Source organism: Silene latifolia, chromosome 9 (assembly GCF_048544455.1).
Source record: "Silene latifolia isolate original U9 population chromosome 9, ASM4854445v1, whole genome shotgun sequence".
Taxonomy (NCBI): Eukaryota; Viridiplantae; Streptophyta; class Magnoliopsida; order Caryophyllales; family Caryophyllaceae; genus Silene; species Silene latifolia.
Window position 1 is genome coordinate 20,743,738 of NC_133534.1, and position 5,742 is coordinate 20,749,479.

At 33.5% G+C, this 5,742-nt stretch overlaps 1 long non-coding RNA gene across 1 annotated transcript; it reads left to right on the forward strand.

Moving 5' to 3' along the window:
• Positions 1-870: 870 nt before the first annotated feature.
• On the forward strand, positions 871-2,672 carry LOC141602500 (uncharacterized). The gene is made up of 2 exons (XR_012524485.1): positions 871-1,110; positions 2,154-2,672. It is a non-coding gene; the product is annotated as an uncharacterized LOC141602500 (long non-coding RNA).
• Positions 2,673-5,742: the final 3,070 nt, after the last annotated feature.

Sequence of the window (5,742 nt, forward strand, 5' to 3'; positions counted from 1 at the left end):
AATGAAGAAAAACAACGACAAATATTAATAGAGAGTACTTGATCATATTATTAAATTTAAATATAACTATTAGATATAATGAGTAGCAATTGTCCGTATTCGCTATTCGTGATCTGGTTGAATGTCAAACTAAGTGCAAAAAAGATGGTGTAATTCTGAGTATGTTATTTGTCCCACATTGAAAAACAATGCAAGTTTGATGATATACTACGTATAAATAGTAGAGTTGTCCCACATCAGAAAAATAATCCAAGTTTGGTGAATATATTACTTATAAATAGTAGAATTGTCACACATCGAAAAAATAGTATAAGGTGGGGTGATTATATGATTATAAATAAGAGTTAACCCACGTATATATTAATCTTTTATTTTTTATGAAAAAGATATTTTAATAATATGTAAACAAATCATTAGACATAGAAGGTAAACATTAAACCCTTATAAGGTTTTCTTTTTTGCATTATAAATAAGTTAATTACCCCGTTGCAACGCACGGACATTCAAATTAGTTTTAGTAACAAATGCAAGTTTTATTATAGGTTAATGTGGGTTTGCTAAATATCGCCCCTAGTATTTTGAGTCCCAGGGATCCCGAGGAAACATTTTTGCAGTTCAGTAACAATACGCCTATCATCAAGCTTGTGTTTCAACTCGTGTCCCATCTCTTTTTGTTTAACGCAGATCACCAATTCGAAGATTAAACAAGCCATGCGACATCATTTGAACATCAGTAGGTCTCCTGAGAGACCGTCTTTCAATATAATAGTGAAAGACTAACCATTAAACAAGTGGACCATACCACTTTCTTTAATACGGATATAGGCATAGAGAATAGGAAAAATCATCAATTAATTATTCATTAATATAGGTAAATAAGAAAAAAAAGGAAAGAATATTATTTGTAATCAAATTCCCAGAAAATCTTCGGCCGTCAACTTCTCAATAATTAAACTTTCCATAAACCATTTTCGCTTGTACTTTTCATTCTACATTCCAAATCACCATTTTTTCACCCAAATTTTAAACTCAAATTTCAGAATGAGGAAGAACATGACGAGGAAGAGCCCCGTTAAGCAGCACCAAGGAAGAGAGTGAAACTTGTACTTGGTAACGGTTTATTTTGAATTTTTCGATTTAAATCCATCTTATTATTTTTTTTAGGTTGCATGTGCGTTATTTTATTGAAAATCAAATATCTAATTGATGTTGTGTGTACTAGGATAAACAACAAACGATTTATATTGATTGTGAGTAATCGGATCAGTTTCCGTAATTGCATGTTGTTTTATTTGTCTAAAAATCGTTGATGAGTCGGTTTTTTGTGTTTTGTACCTCATTTGGTTGGATGATTTGTTGTTAAATGCGTAAACATTTCGTCAATAATCGGATCCATTATTAATTTGTACCATTGTTTTGTTTACTTTTGTACCTCCTTAATTAAAAACCGAGTGTATGTGACGGTGTTGCTTTCTGGTACTTTCCTGATGAAGAAGAAAGGTGACGGTGTTTAATTGTACCCAACTTTGCTGAGTTGCATTAAAATTGCATTATACTTGTATAATTTGTGTCGGTCTTATTCCTTGTACAAACTTCTCGTTTCAAGTATTCTCTGATTTGTACCTTTATTCTCATATTTTGTATATTAGCATAGTTTGATTGTTTATTTGTTTGGTTGTACCTGTAATTTGTGGTTTTGTTTCTCTTTTACGTATTGTACCCATGTTTATAAAGTTTGTACCTTGTTATAGCTAAGTTGTATCTTTTTTTTTTTTGTACTTGTACCTTAGTTAAGTTGTATCTTCGTTGTATGGTACATTAATTTGTTTGTTTTGTATTTCTAACTTACATCTTGTATCTGTTTTTTAAAATTTCGTACTTCTACCTTAACATAGCTAACTTGTATCCTTCTTGTATAATACCTTAATTTGTTTGTTTTGTATCTCTTACTTTCATCTTGTATCTACTTTTTTAAAATTTGTACTTGTACCTTAACATAGCTAACTTGTATCCTTCTTGTATAGTACCTTAATTTTTTGGGTTTGTATCTCTTACTTACATCTTGTATCTGTATTTTTAAATTTTGTACTTGTGCCTTAATATAGATAAGTTGTACCGTACTACATTAATTTGTTGCCATTTTACTGTACTAGATGAGATAGATAGGATGTTGAAGATGCCGAGGGTGTTGAAAATGTTGAAAATGGTGAAGGCGAAGTCACTTTTACACAATTGGTTGGTAACGAAGATATAATGCGTTCATGTGATGAGTTAGTTCAGCGTGTTTTTGAGGCGACTAATACTACAAAATAAATGCCTTCATTTAACCTCGGTATCAATGATGTTGGATTTAATAGATTCCGAAACATTAATCCACCGACTAATTCGAGTGAAAGTAGCGAGGAAGCATGAAGCCAATGAGAAGAAGTGACTTTAATTTATTTATGTATTATTGAACACCATTTAGGATAACTTTTTGTTGGTTATGTAGTTGGATTATTTTGTTTTAGTTTGTTGTACACTTTTTAGACATCATATTGGAAGCGTTATGCAAGTTAAGTTTATTTATTATAGCTCTATGGCCTTTGGGTAAATATTGTGATTGCGTTCTTGTAGCTTTGAAATTTCGGAAGTGTATCCATTGGTGGCATGTCCATATAACTTTATTATAATTTTGGTACTCTCATTTATAAGGAATGTATCATACTTTTCAAAGTATAATATAATTATGAAATCCATCTAGTTTAGTATCTTGTTTATGTATGACGTTCAACTTTAGTAATTTGTACAACATTGTCGCTAATGAGTTATACTTTTCATAGTATAATATAAGGATGATACTAACATTACTAAAGAATGTATCATAATAGATGCGGGTTAGTACCTCGTTTTATTCGAAACAGTACGGAATTAAAGTGAGCTATGTGCCACCGTTTGTATGTTTTGTACCGTTAGCAAAAGTATATAAGTAAACTCTTGAATTATAGTATGAGTTGTGTATTGGAGATTAAATTAAAACTAAAATTGCAACTCAGTTGTGTCAAACAAAGTAGAACATTGGGGAAAAAACATTTCAAGGTAGTCTATGAATCTCAAACAAATCTAAACTAAACCTAGTGGTGGAGTATATGGTACTACACAATTGGCTAAAGTTGAACGAACTCCCATTCCCTTCGTATTCTTACTTTTAGTAGGACGCTTCAACCTATCACTTCGGCCCTTTGTCTTTGATCGTTTGGGGCTGAGCACTCTTTGAGGTGCATCATGGTTGTCGTTGTTGGTGTTTTGGATAATAGATGATTGTTCAAGAATTTTACGTACACCAGCGCATGCACTTGTGTAAACTTGGTCTAAGAAAGTCCTTGCTTCATTTGACCCTTGACTTTGTAGTATGAGGGTGTGAAAGTTGCACAGAATACCGCGACGCCAGGAAAGACGTTCTACTAATGGCACAATACCAGCAGACAATTCTCTCATCCGTTCCCACACCTATGGCATAGAAAAGGGACATATAAGTACAATGACAGAAATATAAGGTACTGGTTTAACATCAATAGGTACGAGAATTAAAAAGTTGTGAAATATTTGTTAATGTGTAAAGTTTAAAAAAATTATTAAACGTGATATTATACCTCTGATTTTTCATATCGTGACCACCTTTTCTTGATATATCTTTTAAGAATATCGAATATCAGAGACTGAACTCAAATGGAATACATGAAGGGAGTGATAGCACAAAATTCCAACTTCATCAAACTTTCAGCATGAACATGAGATAACAGTTGATGTATTATACAACTGATTGTATATACAACCTATTTAATGTAGTTAAGCTTTATTATAAAGTTGTCGAGTTTTATTAACAAAATTATAGTGCTATGGTACAAAGTTATTGAGCTTAACAAAATAATTATTAAGCTCAATAACTTAGTAAAATAGTTCAATAACTTGTAAAATAGGTCAACAACTTTGTGTAAGAGCTCAACAAATTTGAGGCGGTTGTACAATGCTACTATACAACTGGTTGTAGAATAGTATTTGTGATGAGATAAGAGTACAAGGTTACGACATGATAAGTGTCAGGATCATCCAATAGGGAAACCTTAAATACCTTTGTTGTAACAAGGGAGCAATTGTACGTAATTAGAGGATAACGGTACTCAAGTGATTGAGGAGAAAAAAAGGTACGGAATTGTTACAACTGATTATTTGTCTACTCTGTAGGTACGTAATAAGGAAAAAAAGGTACGACAACTCTGTACGTTTGTAACAAGAGAAAAAAGGTACGAAATTGATGCGACTGATTATTTGTCTACTCTGTATGTACATAACAAGGAAAAAAAGGTACGAAAACTCTGCATGTATGATGGTTATCAAATTATACCTCGCAAGTGTACGGTTGTCGTTGTGAAAAATTGAGGGTCGATCTCACAAGGAGTTAGGTAGACTACTAATCGTTCTAATCCTTAAGCTTAGCTAAGTCGACAATAATAAGGTGAGGGTATTAATCTAACAACTAAACTAAACAAAATGAAATGCAATTTAACAAGAGAAGGAAAAATGAGTAAGATAAGATTAATTTGTAAATCAAATGATTAAAAGGCCTAGAACTCGGTTCTCCCATAACAATTCGTAATTCCACATCACGATTCTCTAGGCTAATTATTCGGGTAGACAAGTAAGAAGGAGATGACTCTAATTTGCCTAAGACCCCCCTCTCGGGTTCGAAATAGGACACTAGCACTAACCACCAACCCCCCTCTCCGGTTCGAAGGTCGGAATCCCTAGCTTAACACCCGACTACCCCAAAAACATGCATTTTCCCAAGGTAGTCTAATATTGGCTAAGGTCATTAAGCCCCCCATCGAATTCCGGGTCATCCCACTCCTCCTCTCGGAGGTCGATTTCAAACCATAAACTAGAGGTACTCTCCCTTGGTTCTCCCTTTCGGTCTCAACCTAGGTTAGCAATAAGATCAAATTCCGGGTACCCGATTCCCAACCTAACCAACTCTCGTTGGTGGACAAGGGTCACAAATCATTAATACCCAAAAATGACCCAAAAATGACCCATAAACTTTAACACAAGGAACTCAAAGATTCAATCTTTAACACAAGAGGCTCAAAGATTCAATCTTTGGGTGCAAAAAACAATGGTGAACAAGGAAAATATGAATAATAGGGAGAAAAACAACAATAAAACAACAAAGAGTGGAATTCTAACATAAACAACTAAACAAAACTTAAGAAAGAAGCAAATGTAAACAAATGAAATTAAGGAGAGAAATTATACCAACTCAATAGCAAAGAAAGGAACTTGGATTGAAAATAAGAAAGGAGAAACCTTCAATCTTCTTACAACCCAATTACTAACACTAATAATGATATAATTATTGAAAAACTTGTTCTAATTAGGGAAAGATTAGTGAACTAATTAGGAGAGATTCAAACTTGTAAGGAAAATAAATTAGATCTAGGGTTGTGTGTACAAATGGTTAAGGGAGGGGGTATTTATAGTCTTTCATTGGATTAGAAAGGAAGAGGAAATGAGGCCCAAAATCCGCAGCAGTATTCTATCGGTGGACCGGCTATCGGTCAGCCTACCGGTAGCGCGACCTTTGCAATTTAGACTTGGATTTTTTGGAAAATAACTGGCATCACTACTACAAATCCAGGCAACTACAACGCCCCTTTAACAACGCTTATTCACGAAAATCACCATAAGACGTTGTAGAACGGATGG